The sequence below is a fragment of the Bos mutus genome, chromosome 23 (genome assembly GCF_027580195.1).
Source record: "Bos mutus isolate GX-2022 chromosome 23, NWIPB_WYAK_1.1, whole genome shotgun sequence".
Lineage (NCBI taxonomy): Eukaryota > Metazoa > Chordata > Mammalia > Artiodactyla > Bovidae > Bos > Bos mutus.
Genome location: NC_091639.1, coordinates 47,323,912 through 47,344,857, shown reverse-complemented (window position 1 = coordinate 47,344,857; position 20,946 = coordinate 47,323,912). Strand labels below are relative to the sequence as shown.

The 20,946-nt window shown below is 43.0% G+C and overlaps 1 pseudogene; it reads right to left on the bottom strand.

The window, feature by feature from the left end:
• Positions 1-3,160: 3,160 nt before the first annotated feature.
• LOC102282930 (ubiquilin-4 pseudogene) lies at positions 3,161-3,877 on the bottom strand (annotated as a pseudogene).
• Positions 3,878-20,946: the final 17,069 nt, after the last annotated feature.

Below are 20,946 nucleotides of genomic sequence, written 5' to 3'. Positions count from 1 at the left end.
TTGCTTTGGCTATTCAGAGTCTCTTGTGTTTCCATACAACTTGTGAAATTTTTTGTTCAAGTTCTGTGAAAAATAGCATTGATAGTTTAATAAGGATTGCATTGAATCTGTAGATTGCTTTGGGTAATATAGTCATTTTCACAATATTGATTCTTCCAATACCAGAATATAATACATCTCTCCAGCTGGGTCATCTTTGATTTCTTCCATCAGTGTCTTATAGTTTTCTGCATACAGGGCTTTTGTCCCTTTCGGTGGGTTTCTTCCTGGGTATTTTATTCTTTTTGTTGCAGGGGTCAACAGGATTGTTTCCTTAATTTCTCTTTCTGATTTTCACTGTTAGTGTATAGGAAAGCAAGGGATTTATGTGTATTAATTTTATATTGACTTTACTATATTCTTTGATTAGCTCTAGTAATTTTCTGGTGGTATCTTTAGGGTTTTCTATGTATAGTGTCATGTTACCTGTAAACAGTAAGAGTTTTACATCTTCTTTTCCAATCTGGATTTCTTTTCTTTTTATTCTCTGATTGATGTGGCCAGGACTTCCAAAATTATATTGAATAATAGTGGAGAGAGTGGGCACCCTTGTCTTGTTCTTGACCTCAGAGAAAATGCTTTCAGTTTTTCACCATTGAGAATAATGTTTGCTGTGGGTTTGTCATAGATGCCCTTTATTATGTTGAGGTAGCTTCCTTTCATGTCTACTTTCTGCAGAGTTTTTATTATAAATGGAAGTTGAATTTTGTCAAAATCTTTCTCTGCATCTATTGAGATGATCATATGGGTTTTAGTTTTCAATTTGTTAATATGTTGTAATCACATTGATTGATTTGCATATATTGAGAAACCCTTGCATGCTTGGAATAAAGCCCATTTGATCATGATGTATGATCCTTTTGATGTGTTATCGGATTCTGTTTGCTAGAATTTTGTTGAGGATTTTTGCATCTATGTACATCAGTGATATTGACCTGTAATTTTCTTTTTCTGTTTGTGGTGTCTTTTTCTGGTTGTGGTATGAGTTTGGGAGTTTTCCTTAGTCTGTAAGACACTTCCAGAGTCTTACAGATAGGTGCCAGCTCTTCTTAAACTTTGGTAGAATTCATCCGTGTCCCTGTGGGTTTTTTTTTTTTTTTTTTTTTTTTTTTGCTGTTTTAGGAAGATTTTTTATTAAAGTTTTGATTTCTGTGCTTGTGATTGATCTCTTAATATTTTCTCTTTCATCCTGGTTCAGTCTTGGAAGTTTATAATTTTCTAAGAATTTGTCCATTTATTTCAGGTTGTCCATTTTATTGGCATATAATTGTTTGTAGTAGTCTCTTATGAGCCTTTGTATTTCTGTGTTGCTTGTTGCAATTTCTCCTTTTTCATTTCTAATTTTATTGATTTGAGTCTTCTCCCTCTTCTTGATGAGTCTGGCTAATGATTTTTCAATTTTTTTTTTATCTTTTCAAAGAACCAGGTCTTATTTTCATTGATCTCTGCTATTGTTTCCTTCTCTTCTTTTCTTTTCTTTTTTCATAACAAAGATCACACTATTTATTTAGTGTGGGAGTTGGGGGAGGTAGGGAGGGAAAACCACACAGACATCCCTCTGGATTGCTTGGGACCTTTTCCCACTTGGAGAAAATTCATTATTGCCTCCATATTCTCAGTAATGGGTCCTCCAAGCAGCCGGACTAAGAGGCAGAGAGAGGAGGTGATCTGAGCCTTCTCTGTGTTCCACTAGAGTAAAATCCAATTCCAGATCAAAGGCATCATTGCTGCACTCTCCTTTCCTTCCTCAAATAGAACTTTCTGGCCTAGAGGGAAACAGCAAAAGCTCAAGCGCAGAAGCCAAGATGCCAAAGGCCATGGGTTCTAGACAGAAAGACTCCTCCCCCACTATTCCCAAAAAGCAATGAATGAGGGGAGGGGTTAAAAGGGTGCCAGTCATAGCTCTGATGGCTTCAGAAGGGGTACCCACACTATCCTTGGGTTACCCAGCACCCAGAGGCCCAGAGACCTAGCTCCCTAGGCTGTATGTATTCCTGACCTAGACTGGCCCCTCTGTATACTTCTGTCTGGTGGGAGAAAACTCTAAACCAGAAATCAACAAGGTATCCCCCCGCCCACTCAACTCACGTGCACATGTGTGTGTGCATGGCACCCCCCCCCCCACACACACACTGCTGAGACAGATTCCAATCCTCTTCATATCTTTTCAGTGTGGATTAAATCAGTGGTATGTGGAGATGCGGGCAGGTCCTGGGTTCATGGAAATGTGTGTATGTACTGAAGCATGTATGTTTGAGGAAACAGAACCAATATAATCCTCTGTGAGCCATACTGTTTAGCTCCACTGAACCCTTTTCTTCAACTCAAATTCCATTAACATCTCTAAGTCTCCTTTGCCAGGCCAGAGTCTGCACTCTCTGGCCTAAAAGAACTATTAGTGTTTCCATTCCCTGCCAATTCCAAGTCCTCAACTCAGGCTGTTTCCCCCAAAGCCTTCTTCCAGAAAGTCTTATCCCCTCCTCCCCTTGTTGGGCTGGTCCAGGATTGTTAACTTCTGCTCTAGAGTGCTGTCTCACCTCTCTCTTTGGACAGAAAGAACAGGTATCTTCCTTCCTCTGCAAGTCCCAATAAACCCTGGGAAAGTGACCAAAACAGGGAGTGAGGATGAAAATCACAGCCTGCTTCACCTGCCCCACCTTCAGTGTGGAAGTATAGTATTGGGTAGGCTAGACATGGGAGGGGATGGGGAAGAAAAATAAGGAAGACTTACCAAAACTAAATATGAGACAAGAAAAACTTTAGTGCTAGAGATGGAATACCCTGTCCAATAAACCAGAGAATGGTTTCTCTTTTAACTCTGCACTGCTACTGAGAAGTTTGAAGGTTGCAAAAAGATGGTTGTGGGGCAAGGAGGTGGTGCCAATCAATAAAAACTACACAAACTGTTTAAATAGCTCTGTTGCAAGCAGGGCCAGGAGAGAAGGTTCTATAAGAGGTGGAGAAGTAAAACTAGAATTCTCAGAGTTATGGGGCTGGGGCCCACACCTCTAACGTCACCCTGCTGTCTGGAGAGGACAAGGGATAAAAACAAAACAGAAGGGATGACCCACAGAGGGTCTGGTTGACAGAGGAACCAAATGCTGGCATCAAGGGAAGGGAGATGCAGGAGGACCATGGCATCAAGGGAAGGGAGATGCAGGAGGACCAGGGCTGAGAGGTTAGGAGAACTAAGAGCCCAGGAGTCTCTTGATATCTGCTTTGATGTCCTGTCCTGTGGTGATCAGGGCCTGCAGTCTGGCCTTTCATGAAGCCCATGGAGTTGAGCTGCTCCAGCTGCTGTTAAAATCTCACTTCTGGAGTTTGCACCTGTGAACTTCCACTTCCAGCCAAAAGCTGGATCATCTGCTGCATGAGTTGCTGCTGAACACTGGCGGCATCTGTTGGAGAGGATGTGACTGGCAGGGCTGGAGAGGAGGTGGGCACCTTGGGTGCAGATCCCATGTTGCTGCCTGCCAAGGATATTGGGGTCCAGGCCATCCCAGAAGAGCCAAGGCTGGATACCAGCCTGGGGGCTTCAGTCTGCAAGGTCTGAAGCCCCTGCTGGATGTGCAGCAGTCCCTGCAAGGCTCAGGGATTGGTGAGAATGGAGAGCAACTCTGGATTCTGCAGCTGCTGCAGGAAGACTGGGAGCTGCAGGCAGAGCCGCTCCTGAACCTAGGGGTTCCCTGTGAAGCGTGGCACATTCACCAAAGTCAGGGTTCTGAGCAAGCATTTGCATCATGCTACGCATTTAGGGGACTGAGATCATGTTCTGCATCAGTTGGGGGTTCTCAGAGATCTGCTGATGAAGGGCCTACATTTCTGGGCTGTTGAACATCTCTGACTCCAGGCTCAGTTCAGGTCAATTGCTCAGTCGTGTCCAAATCTTTGTGACTTCATGGACTAGAGCACACTAGGCTTCCCAGTCCATCACCAACTCCTGGAGCTTACGCAAACTCATGTCCATTGAGTCAGTGATGCCATCCAACCATCTCATCCTCTGTCATCCCCTTCTCCTCTTGCCTTCAATCTTTACCAGCATCAGGGTCTTTTCAAATGAGTCAGTTATTTGCATCAGGTGGCCAAAATATTGGAGTTTCAGCTTCAGCATCAGTCCTTTCAGTGAATATTCAGGACTGATCTATCTCCTTTAGGATGGACTGGTTGGATCTCCTTGCAGTCCAAGGGATGCCCAAGGGACTCTTCTCCAACATCACAGTTCAAAAGCATCAGTTCTTTGGCGCTCAACTTTCTTTATAGTCCAACTCTCACACGCATACCTGACTACTGGAAAAACTATACCTTTGACTAGACAGACCTTTGTTGGCAAAGTAATGTCCCTGATTTTTAATATGCTGTCTAGGTTGGTCATAACTTTTCTTCCAAGGAGTAAGCGTCTTTTAATTTCATGGCTGCAGTCACCATCTGAAGTGATTTTGGAGCCCCCCCAAAATATAGTCTGTCACTGTTTCCATTGTTTCCCCATCTATTTGCCAATTAGTGATGGAACCAGATGCCATTATCTTAGTTTTCTCAATGTTGACTGTTAAGCCAATTTTCTCACTCTCCTCTCTCACTTTCATTAAGAGGCTCTTTAGCTCTTCTTCACTTTCTGCCAGGCTAGCTGCATTGATCCCAAAGGGGTTGGAGACTGCTGGGTGCACTTGGATGGTCCCCAATCATCCAGTGACCTCCCCACCAGAGCCAGAGGCCGGGGGGTTGAGGGGTCAAGGTGCTCCAGGAGTTAGGGAGGGGCTCTTGTTTCTCAGTCCACAGAGGCTGGGAGGAAGAGCTGTCAGAGTTCCCAGCCAGTAAAGAAAAGGGATTGTTGCCAAACTGTTTCTGGGCAGCTGCAAACATGGGCTCCTTGATGTCCATGCACATGTGGCAGAAGGCATTACACCCTCCATTGATGCTCTCCAGATTGCTTAGAGCCTAGTCCTGCTTCTGCATCATCTTTCACATCATGGCTGGATTTCCAGTCAGCTCCATTGTCTGCATCGTAAGCTCAGGGTTGTGAGCATGTGATAAGAGCATGTGATTGTGGCTTTCAGTCTGTCTGCCCTCTGATGGACAAGGACAAGAGGCTTATGTAAGCTTCCTGATGGGAGAGACTGACTAAGGGGGAAACTGGGTCTTGTTCTGATGGGCGGGGCCATGCTCAATAAATCTTTAATCCGATTTTATGTTGATGGGTGGAACTGTGTTCCATGCTATTTCCCTGGGGCCAAACTATGGTGGAGGTAATGAAGATAATGATTCAGTTCAGTTCAGTTCAGTCATTCAGTCTTGTCCGAATCTTTGTGACCCCATGAATCATAGCATGCCAGGCCTCCCTGTCCTTCACCAACTCCCAGAGTTTACTCAAACTCATGTCCATCAAGTCGGTGATGCCATCCACCTGTCTCATCCTCTGTTGTCCGCTTCTCCTCCTGCCCTCAATCCCTCCCAGCATCAGAGGCTTTTTCAATGAGTCAACTCTTCACATGAGGTGGACAAAGTATTGGAGTTTCAGCCTCAGCATCAGTCCTTGCAATGAACACTCAGGACTGATCTCCTTTAGGATGGACTGGTTGGATCTCCTTGCAGTCCAAGGGACTCTCAAGAGTCTTCTCCAACACTACAGTTCAAAAGCATCAATTCTTCAGTGCTCAGCCTTCTTCACAGTCCAACTCTCACATCCATACATGACCACTGGAAAAACTATAGCCTTGACTAGATGGACCTTTGTTGGCAAAGTAATATCTCTGCTTTTCAATATGCTATCTAGGTTGGTCATAACTTTCATTCCAAAGAGTAAATGTCTTTTAATATCATGGCTGCAATCACCATCTGCAGTGATTTTGGAGCCCCCAAAAATAAAGATAATGATGACCTCCCTCAAAAGATCCCAGGCATGTACTGCTCCACTCAGTGCTCCCAACCCTGCAGCAGGCCACCACCAACTCACATCTCTGCTGGAGACTCCTGGACACTCACAGGCAAGTCCAAGACAGTCTCCTGTGGGGTCACTGCTCTTTTCTCCTGGGTTTCTGGTGCACAGGAACCCAGCTGGTTCTGTTTGCCCTCTGCGAATTCACCCCTCCTATAATCTTGCTGGGGCTTCTCATTTGCCCTTGGATGTGGGGTTATCTCCTCACAGGCAATCCAGCACATACCGTCTTACACGGGTTTCTCTGACCTTGCATGTAGGGTATCTCCACACGGCTGGTCCAAAAAAGCACGGCTGCCGCTAATGACCTTGGGTATGGGGTATCTACTCTCAGCCGCTCCAGTGCCATGCAGCCGAAATCAGATTGATTATATTTTTTGAAGCCAAAGATAGAGAAGCTCTATACAGTCAGCAAAAACAGGATTGGGAGCTGACTGTGGTTCAGATCATGAATCCCTTATTGCCAAATTCAGACTGAAATTGAAGAAAGCAGGGAAAACCAATAGACCATTCAAGTATGACATAATCTAATAATGGCAGAAAGTGAAGAGGAACTAAAAAGTCTCTTGATGAAAGTGAAAGTGGAGAGTGAAAAAGTTGGCTTAAAACTCAACATTCAGAAAACGAGGATCATGGCATCCGGTCCCACCACTTCATGGGAAATAGATGGGGAAACAGTGGAAATGGTGTCAGACTTTATTTTTCTGGGCTCCAAAATCACTACAGATGGTGACTGCAGCCATGAAATTAAAAGACGCTTACTCCTTGGAAGGAAAGTTATGACCAACCTAGATAGCATATTCAAAAGCAGAGACATTACTTTGCCAACAAAGGTCCGTCTAGTCAAGGCTGTGGTTTTTCCTGTGGTCATGTATGGATGTGACAGTTGGACTGTGAAGAAGGCTGAGTGCCAAAGAATTGATGCTTTTAAACTGTGGTGTTGGAGAAGACTCTTGAGAGTCCCTTGGACTGCAAGGAGATCCAACCAGTCCATTCTGAAGGAGATCAGCCCTGGGATTTCTTTGGAAGGAATGATGCTAAAGCTGAAACTCCAGTACTTTGGCCACCTCATGCGAAGAGTTGACTCATTAGAAAAGCCTCTGATGCTGGGAGGGATTGGGGGCAGGAGGAGAAGGGGACGACAGAGGATGAGATGGCTGGATGGCATCACTGATTCGATGGACATGAGTCTGAGTGAACTCCGGGAGTTGGTGATGGACAGGGAGGCCTGGCGTGCTGCGATTCATGGGGTCGCAAAGAGTCGGCTACAACTGAGCGACTGATCTGATCTGATCTGATCTGAATCCCTTATAATTATACAGTGGAAGTGAGAAATAGATTTAAGAGACTAGTTCTGATAGACAGAACGCCTGATGAACTATGGATGGAGGTTTGTGACACTGTACAGGAGACAGGGAGAAAGACCATCACCAAGAAAAAGAAATGCAAAAAAGCAAAATGGCTGTTTGAGGAGGCCTTACAAATAGCTGTGCAAACAAGGGAAGCAAAAAGCAAAGGAAAAAAGGAAAAATATACCCATTTGAATGCAGAGTTCCAAAGAATAGAAAGGAGAGAAAAGAAAGACTTCCTCCGCAATCAGTGCAAAGAAACAGAAGAAAACAATACAATGGGAAAGACTAGAGCTCTCTTCAAGGAAATTAGAGATATCAAGGAAATATTTCATGCAAAAATGGGCTCAATAAAGGACGGAAATGGTATGGACCTAACAGAAGCAGAAGATATTAAGAAGAGGTGGTAAGAATACACAGAAGAACTGTACAAAAAAATCTTCATGACCCAGATAATCACGATGATGTGATCACTCACCTTCAGCCAGACATCCTGGAGTGTGAAGTCGACTGGGCCTTAGGAAGAATCACTACGAACAAAGCTAGTGGAGGTGATGGAATTGCAGCTGAGCTATTTCAAATCCTAAAAGATGATGCTGTGAAAGTGCTGCACTCCATATGCCAGCAAATCTGGAAAACTCAGCAGTGGCCACAGGACCAGAAAAGGTGAGTTTTCATTCCAATCCCAAAGAAAGCCAATGCCCAAGAATGCTCAAACTACTGCACAATTGCACTCATCTCACATGCTAGTAAAGTAATGCTCAAAATTCTCCAAGCTAGGCTTCAACAATAAATGAATCGTGAACTTCCAGACGTTCAAGCTGGTTCTAGAAAAGGCAGAGGAACCAGAGATCAAATTCCCAACATCCACTGGATCATTGGAAAAGCAAGAGTTCCAAAAAAACATCTATTTCTGCTTTATTGACTATGCCCAAGCCTTTGACTGTGTGGATCACAACAAGCTGTAGAAAATTCTGAAAGAGATGGGATTACCAGACCACCTTACCTGCCTCTTCCAAATAGGAAAAAAAGTATGTCAAGGCTGTATATTGTCACCCTACTTATTTAACTTATATGCAGAGTACATCATGAGAAACACTGGGCTGGATGAATCACAGGATGGAATTGAGATTGCTGGGAGAAATATCAATAACCTCAGATATGCAGATGACACCACCCATAAAGCAGAAAGTGAAGAACTAAAGAGCCTCTTGATGAAAGTTAAAGAGGAGAATAAAAACGGCTTAAAACTCAGCATTCAGAAAACTAAGATCATGTCATCCGGTCCCATCACTTCATGGCAAGTAGATTGGGAAACAATGGAAATGGTGAGACTATTTTTCTGGGTTCCAAAATCATTGCAGTTGGTGACTGCAGCCATGAAATTAAAAGACTCCTTGAAAGCAAAGCCATGACCAACCTAGACATCATGTTAAAAAGCAGAGGCATTACTTTGCTAACAAAGGTCCATCTAGTCAAGGCTATGGTTTTTCTAGTAGTCATGTATGGATGTGAGAGTTGGACTGTGAAGAAAGCTGAGCACCGAAGAATTGATGCTCTTGAACTGTGGTGTTGGAGAAGACTCTTGAGAGTCCCTTGGACTGCAAGGAGATCCAACCAGTCCATTCTGAAGGAGATCAGCCCTGGGATTTCTTTGGAAGGAATGATGCTAAAGCTGAAACTCTAGTACTTTGGCCACCTCGTGCGAAGAGTTGACTCATTGGAAAAGCCTCTGATGCTGGGAGGGATTGGGGGCAGGAGGAAAAGGGGACGACAGAGGATGAGATGGCTGGATGGTATCACTGACTCGATGGACGTGAGTCTGAGTGAACTCCGGGAGTTGGTGATGGACAGGGAGGCCTGGTGTGCTGCAATTCATGGGGTCACAAAGAGTTGGACATGACTGAGCGACTGAACTGAACTGAACTGATGGTTCTGTATAAATTTTATGATTATTTGCTCTAATTCTGTGAAAAATGTCATGGGTAATTTGTGAAGTGAAGTTGCTCAGTCATGTCCGACTCTTTGCGACCCCATGGCCTGTAGCCTGCCAGGCTCCTACGTCCATGGGATTTTTCAGCCAAGAACACTGGAGTGGGTTGCCATTTCCTTAGAGATTGCATTAAATCTGCAGATTGCCTTGGTTAGTATGGCCATTTTAACAATATTAATTCTTCCAATCCAAGGGCATGGGATGGCTTTCCATTTCTTTGAATCATCTTCAGTTTCCTTTATTATGTAATTCTCATTATGTAAGTTTTTCAACTCCTTGGTGAGATTTATTCCTAAGTATTTTATTTTTTGATGTGTTTTTTAAAAATGGATTGTTTGTTTACATTCTCTATTTCATTGTTGGTCTACAGAAATGCAATTGATTTCTCTATGTTAGTCTTGTATACTGCTACCTTGCTGAGTGTATCAGTTCTAGAAGTTTCTGAGTGGAGTCTTTAGGGTTTTCTATACACATAGTATCATGTCATCTGCACATATGACACTGTTAAATCTCTTCCCTACCAACTTGAATACCTTTTCTTTCTTTTTCCTGTTGGATTGTTATGGCCAGGATTTCTAATATTATTCTGAAGAGAAGTGGTGAGAGTGGGTATCCTTCCCTTGTTCCATGTTTTAGCAAGAAGGCTTTCAGCTTTTTGTGGTTGAGTATTATAATGGCTGTGGGTTTGCCATGAATAGCTTTTATTATGTTGAGGTATGTTTCCTCTGTACTGACTTTGGTAACGTTTTTTTTTTTTTTTTTTATCATGAATGGATGATGGATGTTAAATTTTACCACAGCTTTTTCTGCATCTATTGAGATGATCAAGTGGTTTGTGTCTTTATTTTTGTTGATGTGGTGTATCACATTGATTGATTTTCATATATTGAACCATCATTTTGACCCTGGGAAGAACTCAACTTGGTCATGGTGTATGAACTTTTTTATTTGTTGCTGGATTTGGGTTTCTGTTTGTTTGTTGAGAATGTTTGCATCTATATTCACCAAAGATCCTTGCCTGTAATTTTTTTGGTAGTGTGTCTGGTTTTGCTATCAGGGTGATCGGTTTCTTCATAGAATGTCTTGTTCCCACCTCTTCAATCTTTTGGAAGAGTTTCAGAAGAATTGGTATAAGTCCTTTTTTTTCTTTTTTTAAAATATATATTTGGTTGAATATACCTGTGAAGCCATCTCAACCTGGACTTTTGTTTGTAGAAAGTTTTTGTTTTGTTTTATTACCAAATCTATTTCACTTCTACTTACTGGTCTGTTCAAGTCCTCTGTGCAGTATTGGTGGGCTCTGTGTTTCTAGAAACTGTCCACTACTTCTAAGCAGTTGAATTCGTTGATGTATAATTGTTCATAGTATTCTCTTATGGTTTTTGTATTTCTACAGTATCAGTTGTGATTTCTCCTCTTTCATTTCTTAGTTTATTTGGGTTTTCTCTCTTTTCTTCCTGGTGAGCCTGGCCAGAGGTTTGTCAATTTTGTTTACCTTTTCAAAGAAACAGCTCTTAGTATTATTGACTTTTTCTATTTTTTTTTTAATCTCTACTTTATTTTCCCTCTGATCTTTATTATTTCCTTCCTTCTGCTGACTTTGGTTTTTTCTTTTTCTAATTCTTTTAGGTAGTATGTTAGGTTGTGTATTTGAACATTTTCTTACTTCTTGAAAAGGGCCTGAATCGCTATGAATTTCCATGACTGCTTTTCATGCAGCCCATAGATTTTGTATGGTTCTGTTTTGTCATTTGTCTCGAGGTGTTTTTTAATTTTTCTTTGACTTCATCATTGACTACTTGGTTTTTAAGTAGCATGTAGTTTAGTCTGCATGTAATTGTTTCTTGTTTGCTTGTTTCTTTTTCTGTGGTTGGTTTCTAGTTGCATGTCATTGTGATCAGAAAAGATGCTTGAATACTCCTATACTCTCAAATTTGTTGAGGCTTTTTTTGTGCCCTGGTATAGCAGTACTCTATTTCTGCTTTATTGACTATGCCAAAGCCTTTGACTGTGTGGATCACAATAAACTGTGGAAAATTCTTCAAGAGATGAAAATTTGTATGCAGATCAGGAAGCAACAGTTAGAACTGGACATGGAACAACAGACTGGTTCCAAATAGGAAAAGGAGTTCATCAAGGCTGTGTATTGTCACTCTGTTCATTTAACTTATATGCAGAGTACATCATGAGAAACGCTGAACTGGAAGAAACATAAGCTGGAATCAAGATTGCCAGGAGAAATATCAATAACCTCAGATATGCAGATGACACCACCCTTATGGCAGAAAGTGAAAAGGAACTCAAAAGCCTCTTGATGAAAGTGAAAGTGGAGAGTGAAAAAGTTGGCTTAAAGCTCAATATTCAGAAAACGAAGATCATGGCATCCGGTCCCATCACTTCATGGGAAATAGATGGGGAAACAGTGGAAACAGTGTCAGACTTTATTTTTCTGGGCTCCAAAATCACTGCAGATGGTGACTGCAGCCATGAAATTAAAAGACGCTTACTCCTTGGAAGGAAAGTTACAACCAACCTAGATAGCATATTCAAAAGCAGAGACATTACTTTGCCAACAAAGGTCCATCTAGTCAAGGCTATGGTTTTTCCTGTGGTCATGTATGGATGTGAGAGTTGGACTGTGAAGAAGGCTGAGCGCCGAAGAATTGATGCTTTTAAACTGTGGTGTTGGAGAAGACTCTTGAGAGTCCCTTGGACTGCAAGGAGATCCAACCAGTCCATTCTGAAGGAGATCAGCCCTGGGATTTCTTTGGAAGGAATGATGCCAAAGCTGAAACTCCAGTACTTTGGCCACCTCATGCGAAGAGTTGACTCACTGGAAAAGACTCTGATGCTGGGAGGGATTGGGGGCAGGAGGAGAAGGGGACGACAGAGGATGAGATGGCTGGATGGCATCACTGACTCGATGGACGTGAGTCTGAGTGAACTCTGGGAGTGGTGATGGACAGGGAGGCCTGGTGTGCTGCGATTCATGGGCTCACAAAGAGTTGGACACGACTGAGCGACTGATCTGATCTGATCTGATCTGATAGCAGTACGCTTGCCTGGAGAGTCCCATGGACAGAGGAGCCTGGTAGGCTGCAGTCCATGGGGTTGCCAGGAGTCGGGAATGACTGAGCCACTTCACTTTCACTTTTCACTTTCATGCATTGGCAAAGGAAATGGCAACCCACTCCAGTGTTCTTGCCTGGAGAATCCCAGGGATGGGGGAGCCTGGTGGGCTGCCATCTATGGGGTCGCACAGAGTCGGACATGACTGAAGTGACTTAGCAGCAGCAGAAGGCAATGGCATCCCACTCCAGTACTTTTGCCTGGAAAATCCCATGCACAGAGGAGCCTGGAGGGCTGCAGTCCATGGGGTCGATAAGAGTCGGACACGACTGAGCGACTTCACTTTCACTTTCATGAATTGGAGAAGGAAATGGCAACCCACTCCAGTGTTCTTGCCTTGAGAATCCCAGGGACGCGGGAGCCTGGTGGGCTGCCGTCTATGGGGTCGCACAGAGTTGGACATGACTGAAGTGACTTAGCAGCAGCAGCAGCAGCATGGCTAATCCTAGAGAATGTTTTGTGTGCACTTGAGAACTATGTGTACTCTTTTTCTGGATTTAATTAATGTCCTGAAAAATATCAATTGAGTTCTACCCTTTAGGATTTCTGTTGCAGTATTTTTGTTCTCAAATATCTGTCCACTGATGTGAGTGGGGTGTTAAAGTCTCCCACTATTATTGTATTCCCATCAGTTTCTCCCTTTATGTCTGTATTTGTTTTGTGTATTTGGGTGCCCCTATATTGGGTGCATATAGTCTGATGAGTGTAATATCCTCTCCTTTTATTGATCCTTGTATCATTATACAGTGCTCTTCTTTTTCTTTATAGCCTTTGCTTTAAAGTCTGTTTTTTCTAATATAATTATTGTGACCCCCACTTCCTTGTTCTGTTTGTATGAAATCTTTTTCCATCCCCTCACTTTCAATCTATGTGTGTTCTTTGTCCTGAAGTGGGTTTCTTTTAGGCAGTATTTGTAGACTTTGATTTTTTGAAAATTCAATCTGCCATACTGTGACTTTTAATTGAAGGATTTAGTCCATAGACATTTAAGGTAATTATTGACTACTTTGTATTTCTTGCCATTTTAACCCTTGTTTTCACTGGTCTTATATTTACTCTTTTTCCTTTTGTAATTTGATGATTTTCTTTTGTATTATGCTTTCACTCTGTACATTTTGCTTTTTGTGAATGTACTATATGGTTTTGATTGGTGGTTACCCTGTTTTTCTAGTATGTTAACCCCTTCCTATATCTGCTTGCTTTTAACTGCTAGTCATATAGGCTAAAACACATTCTAGAAAAAAAAAAATCTACATTTGCTTACTCTCATCCCCCACATTTTATGATTTTGTTGTCTTCTTTCACATCTTCATGTTCATCCTTTTGCTACTCATTGTCGTTATCACTTTTACAGAACTTTTTTGATTTTTAAAAATCTGTGTACTAACTTATTTAAATGATTTACTTTCCAATTCTGATGTTCTCTTTCCTATAGCTCTTACTTCCCTTCTATGTAGAGATGACTTTTTAGTAGTTCCTTTAGGATAGGTTTAATATTGCTGTATTCTTTTAGTTTTTGCTTATCTAAGAAATTCTTTCTCTCTCTTGTTCTAAATGATAATCTTGCTGGGTAGAGTATTCCAGGTTGTAAATTTTTTTCCTTCAGGACTTTGAGCATATCTTACCACTCTTTTCTGGCATGTAATGTTTCTATAGAGCAATCAGCTGATAACGTTATGGGGGCTTCCTTTGTCATCTTTCTTTTTTCTGCCTCTAGAATATTCTCTTTAATTTTTGCCATGTGGCACTAGTGGTAAAGTATCCTGCTACCAATGCAGGAGACATAAGAGACACAAGTTTGATCCCTGGGTCAGGAAGATCCCCTGGAGTAGGAAATGGCAACCCACTCTAGTATTCTTGCCTAGAGAATCCCTATGGACAGAGGAGGCTGGCAGGCTACAGTCCATAAGGTTGCTAAGCGTCAGATATGACTGAAGCGACTCAGCATGCATGCGTGTCTTGACGTAGATCTCCTTGTGTTTATCTTGTTTGGAATGCTCTGTGCTTCTTATATCTGGATATGTTTCCTTCTTTAATTTGGGACATTTTTAGTCATAATTTCTTCAACCTCTTCAAATACAGTAAGTCCCCTACATATGAACCTTCAGGTTGGGAACTATCGGTGATGTGTGTGTTTGCACGTCCAATTACATGTTAGTTCACGTGTCTGGAGAATATGGTCACATGGATGCACCCTCTACAAGTGGTTGTGCTTTTGTGTGCTTTATCTGAGGAGGTACTGTCAGTTTTTGAAACATAGGACACAAATGTAGAACAGCACATGAAGCTCGCAGCAGCTTCCAGTGCTACCGTTTCATCCACTATGAGGAAAAAAGAGCTACCACCCAGATGTCACTGAATCATTCTTTAAGAGGGTAGACAGAATTTAACCCAGCAAGGAACCAGCATGTGTGCCATCCACGTTAGGCCTGAGTGAAACCACAGCTGATAATCCTTCAGCTCTACTGTCTCCAACTTCCTCACCCTCCTCCAGTCAGTAACTCTTCTTGACTCTTCACTTGATGCCAGACCATGTATGACAGCTGTTGTAGTATAGTACTGTACTTTTCAAGGTACTGTACTATAAGATTAAAAATGTTTCTTATTTTTAATGTATTATTTATGTGAAAAATCTTATATCATATATTTGTGTTATATAATGATATATATCATTAACCAATTGTGTTTGTTGGGTACCTAGGCTAACTTCATTAGATTTACGAACAAATTGGACACGTGAACATGCCTTTGAAGCCGAACTTGTTCGTATGTAGGGGACTTACTATACATTTTCAATCCCCTTTTCTCCTTCTTCTGGGGTCATTATGCATATATTGGCATGTTTTATATTATCCCATAAGTCTCATATTCTTTTTTTTCCTTTTGGCTTTCTGTCTGCTGTCCAGATTAGGTGATTTCTATTGTTCTACGTTCTAGATCACTTATTCTTCTCAATTATTAATCCTGCTTTTCAATGCCTTTAGCTCAGCTTATGTCCTGGCAAATGAATTTCCTAATTTGTCTTAGTACTTGGTTATAGTCTTTAGTTCCTTTTTATAGTAATCTACATTTTTATCAATAGCCCTTTTTAAAATTCCTTCAGTATTTTCATTATCTCCCTTGAACTTGGTGTCTATTAGACTGAAGAGAAACTGACCTTTTCCAGTCCTATGGCCACTGATGAGTTTTCCAAATTTGCTGGCATATTGAGTGCAGCACATTCACAGCATCATCTTCCAGGATTTGAAATAGCTCAACTGGAATTCCATCACCTCCACTAGCTTTGTTCGTAGTGATGCTTTCTAAGGCCCACTTGACTTCACAGTCCAGAATGTCTGGCTCTCTAGGTGAATGATCACACTATTGTGATTATCTGGGTCATGATGATATTTTTTGTACAATTCTGTGTATTCTTGCCACCTCTTAATATCTTCTGCTTCTGTTAGGTCCATACCATTTCTGTCCTTATTGAGCCCATCTTTGCATGAAATGTTCCCTTGATATCTCTAATTTTCTTGAAGAGATCTCTAGTCTTTCCCATTCTGTTGTTTTCCTCTATTTCTTTGCATTGATCACAGAGGAAGGCTTTCTTATCTCTCCTTGCTATTCTTTGGAACTTTGCATTCAAATGAGTGTATCTTTCCTTTTCTCCTTTGCTTTTTGCTTCCCTTCTTTTCACAGCTATTTGTAAGGCCTTCTCAGATAGTCATTTTGCTTTTTTGCATTTCTTTTTCTTGGGGATGGTCTTGATTCCTGTATCCAATACAATGTCACGAACCTCCATCCATAGTTCATCAGGCAATCTGTCTATCAGATCTAGTCCCTTAAATCTATTTCTCACTTTCACTGTATAGTCATAAGGGATTTAAGTCATACCTGAATGGTCTAGTGGTTTTCTCCACTTTCTTCAATTTTATATGCCAACAAATTTGGAAAACTTAGCAGCGGCCACAGGCCTGGAAAAGGTGAGTTTTCATTCCAATCCCAAAGGCAATGCCAAAGAATGCTCAAACTATCGCACAATTGCACTCATCTCACACGCTGCTGCTGCTGCTAAGTCGCTTCAGTCGTGTCTGACTCTGTGCGACCCCATGGACTGCAGCCTACCAGGCTTCTCCGTCCATGGGATTCTCCAGGCAAGAACACTGGAGTGGGTTGCCATTTCCTTCTCCAGTGCATGAAAGTGGAAAGTGAAAGTGAAGTCGCTCAGTCATGTCTGACTCTTAGCGACCCCATGGACTGCAGCCTACCAGGCTCCTCCATCCATGGGATTTTCTGGGCAACAGTACTGGAATGGAGTGCCATTGCCTTCTCCCATCTCACATGCTAGTAATACTTAAAATTCTCCAAGCCAGGCTTCAGCAATATGTGAACCATGAACTTCCAGATGTTCAAGATGGTTTTGGAAAAGGCAGAGGAACCAGAGATCAAACTGCCAACATCTGCTGGATCATCAAAAAAGAGAGTTCCAAAAAAATCTCTTTCTGCTTTATTGACTATGCCAAAGCCTTTGACTGTGTAGATCACAATAAACTGTGGAAAATTCTGAAAGAGATGGGAATACCAGACCACCTGACCTGCCTCCTGAGAAATCTGTATACAGGTCACGAAGCAACAGTTAGAACTGGACATGGAACAACAGACTGGTTCCAAATAGGAAAAGGAGTATGTCAAGGCTGTATATTGTCACCCTGCTTATTTAACTTATATGCAGAATACATCATGAGAAATGGTGGGCTGGAGGAAGCACAAGCTGGAATCAAGATTGCCAGGAGAAATATCAATAACCTCAGATATGCAGATGATACCACCCTATGGCACAAAGTGAAGAAGAACTAAAGAGCCTCTTGATGAAAGTGAAAGAGGAGAGTGAAAACGTTGGCTTAAAGCTCAACATTCAGAAAATGAAGATCATGGCATCCATCACTTCATGGCAAATAGATGGGGAAACAGTGGAAACAGTGGCTGTCTATTTTTCTGGGCTCCAAAATCACTGCAGATGGTGACTGCAGCCATGAAATTAAAAGACTCTTACTCCTTGGAAGGAAAGTTATGACCAACCTAGACAGAATATTAAAAACCAGAGACATTATTTTGTCAACAAAGGTCTGTCTAGTCAAGGCTATGGTTTTTCCTGTGGTCATGTATGGATGTGAGAGTTGGACTATAAAGAAAGCTGAGCTCCAAAGAATTGATGCTTTTGAACTGTGGTGCTGGAGAAGACTCTTGAGAGTCCCTTGAACTGCAAGGAGATCCAACCAGTCCATCCTAAAGGAGATCAGTCCTGGGTGTTCATAGAAAGACTGATGTTGAAACTGTAACTCCAATACTTTGTCCACCTCGTGCAAAGAGCTGACTCATTTGAAAAGACGCTGATGCTGGGAAAGATTGAAGGCAGGAGAAGGGGACGACAGAGGACAAGATAGGTGGATGGGTTTGGGTGGACTCTGGGAGCTAGTGATGGACAGGGAGGCCTGGCGTGCTGCGGTTCATGGGGTCACAAAGAGTCGGGCATGACTGAGCAACTGAACTGAACTGATCTGTTTCATTGTTCTTTCCGAGGAATTCTCTTGATCTTTTCATTGGGAGTGGTTCCTCTGCTTCTTAACTTTACTTATATTTCTGTTACTCTATATGAGTTTAGGAGAAACAATTACCTACTGTAGTCTTAGAATACTATTTATATGTAGGAGCATCCCTGTGTAACTTGTGAGGGTTTAATACTTATAGTGTGAGGGTTGTTTTCAGTACGAATGTCTGCCACCCCCATCCTCAGAGCGTGCTGGCCACTATCCCCATGACAGGAGGTGTAACTGGTGGTGTGATGGCCAGAGCCTCCAGTGGATCTTCACTGAGGCCTCCTCTGTGCTCTCTGGCTTCCACAGCCCTATCAAGGACAGAATCTGCTCCCCCAGTGTGGGAGGAGATGCTCCCAGATCTATTTTTGAGCTGTGGTGTGAAATAGGTGGGACTGGAATGTTCCCACTGGGAGAGTGCCACTGAGTAGTCCTCCCCTGGAGTTGTTCAGCACTGAGTGTGCTCTGTTGTGTCACCTGTTGTGTGGGCTCACAAAGTACACTGTTGTTGGCTCTGCCCTTGGTCCTGCCTCTACTGTGGGAACGTTGGCAATCAGCCCTGGTGTCCCTCAGGCATTGTTTTCACAGGGCCATCAGCGCAGACCCACTGGAGTCAGGTTCCAGGACTGCAGTACTCGTGCACATGACCCACTGTGGGAGCTACCAGCAGCTCAGACCCTGGCCCAACCCAAGCCCCACATGCACGTGCCCATAAAGCCCACACTGCTAAGGCCAGACCCGTCCCAGCAGCAGTAGCACCCACTGCTTGGACCTCCTCCAGGTGCTGAATTTACAAAGCTGGTGGAGCTGTGAATCCATGACCTGCACGGCCTTGGGGGGATTTCAGTCCTGTTTCCTAAGTTGTGCAGCCCCTGGGGCTTCTCTGTGATTTCAGCCCCACCTCCATGTGGGGGCACTCTGCTGGTACCTGTTCCTAGAGCCCCCTGAGGTGGTGGCTTGTGCAGGAGCCCACTGAGACTGTAGCTGGGTGTGCACTCCCAGAACCCATGGCAGTGGGCACTGGTGTGTGGAAAAGAGGCCATTATGGCAGCCCGCCCCTCCCCTTCCCTCACAGCGCTGGACAATGGAGGACGGGGCTTTGTTTCTACGGTGGCCCAGGCTTCTTCCACCTACACCCCTGGTTGCAGCCACACATTGCAGCCACTTCAGGCGGTCCCCACACAGCCAACTGCAGTCCTTTCCCTGGGATTGTCCTCTAAACTCCGATTCCAGCACCCAGCCCCGGCCCATAGCAGCAGATGCACCCCTTAGGTTGGGGTGGGTGTGCAGGGCAGTGGCAGGGACTGTCTAATGCAGGTCTCTGTTGTCTGCTTACCACAAACTGGCTGCTGCCTTCTCCTCTGAGCCTCTGGAGCTCCCTTTTCTGTCCTGGCTGACCTCCTCACTGGCAAAGATGCTTCCCCAGATACAGGAACATTTCCTTTCTCAGTTCCCTCCCAGGGGCACAGATCCCATCCTGCTTCCTCCTGTTTTTATTTCCTTTTGGCCTACCTAGTTGCATGATCTTTCTTGTCCTTTCAAGTGTTTGAGATCTTCTGCTGATGTTTAGGTGTTCTGAGAGTTGTTCCATTTGCAGATGTATTTTTAAAAATTACTTATTTGGCTGTGCTGGGTCTTCATTGCTGTGCGGGCTTTTCTCTAGTTGCAGCGAGTGGGTACTACTCTAGTTATAGTACATGGGCTTCTCACTGACGTGACTTCTCTTGTTGCAGAGCAGAGACTCTAGGTGTGTGGACTTCAGTAGTTGTAGCATGTGGGCTCAGTAGCTGTGTTCTCTGGCTGTAGAGCACAGGCTCAATAGTTGTGGCTCACAGGCTTAACATCAGCATGTGGGATCTTCCCAGACCAGGGATCAAACCCGCATCTCGTGCACTGTATGTAAACGCTTAGTCACTCAGTCATGTCTGACTCTTTGCAATCTCATGGACTGCAGCCCTGCAGGGCTCCTCTGTCCATGGGGATTCTCCAGGCAAGAATACTGGAGTGGGTTGCCATGCCCTCCTCCAGGGGAGCTTCCCAACCCAGGAATGGAACCCAGGTCTCCCACATTGCAGGCGGATTCTTTACCAATTGAGCTGCCAGGGAAGCCCTCATCTCCTGCATTGGCAGGCAGATTCCTTAACAAAGAGCCAGCAGAGAACCCCTGTAGATGTATTTCTGATGTATTTGCGGGAGGGAGTGAGTTCCATATCCTTCTACTCCACTATCCTGATTGGAGTCCCCACAGATTCTTAAATGCATTATTTGCTGACTTAATTTTCTCTCTATGCTTTCAGCACAAAAATTCAACATCACTATACATAAAATAGGTAAACAACAAGTACCTACTACTGTACAATGGTGGGAACTATTGACATACTGTTTCTTGTAATAATCTATAATGGAAAAGAGTCTGAAATAAAAAAATATATATACACACATAAATATAAAACTGAATCACTGAGCTGTAACACTTGAAACTAATGCAGTATTGTAAATTAGCTATTAACTAATAAAAAAAATCCAAAAAACCAAAACCCCTCAAAAATCCTCATAGTTCCATTACAGGGAAAGAATACCTAGAAACTACAGGGCTAAATTGAAAACTCCATCCTGCATTTATTAGCAATTCACTACCTTGTCATCAATGTTTAAAAACAGACCTGCAGTGGAAGACTCAGGGGAAATACAGAAGCTCTCTGTACAGACATATTCTTTAACTTTTGATAAGGTTCTACAGTCATAATTCTTGGAGAAAATAAAATGCCACGAGGCAATGGACAAAAGGAGCTTATGGGATAGAAGCAAATCCAGTAACAGGAAACTGCATCACTTTTGGCAGGAAGGTCAAATGAAGTGGGAAGGTAATTTCCTGCAGGTGACAAGATTCCATAGACTCACAGCACTAATTTCTTGGAATGCCGATTA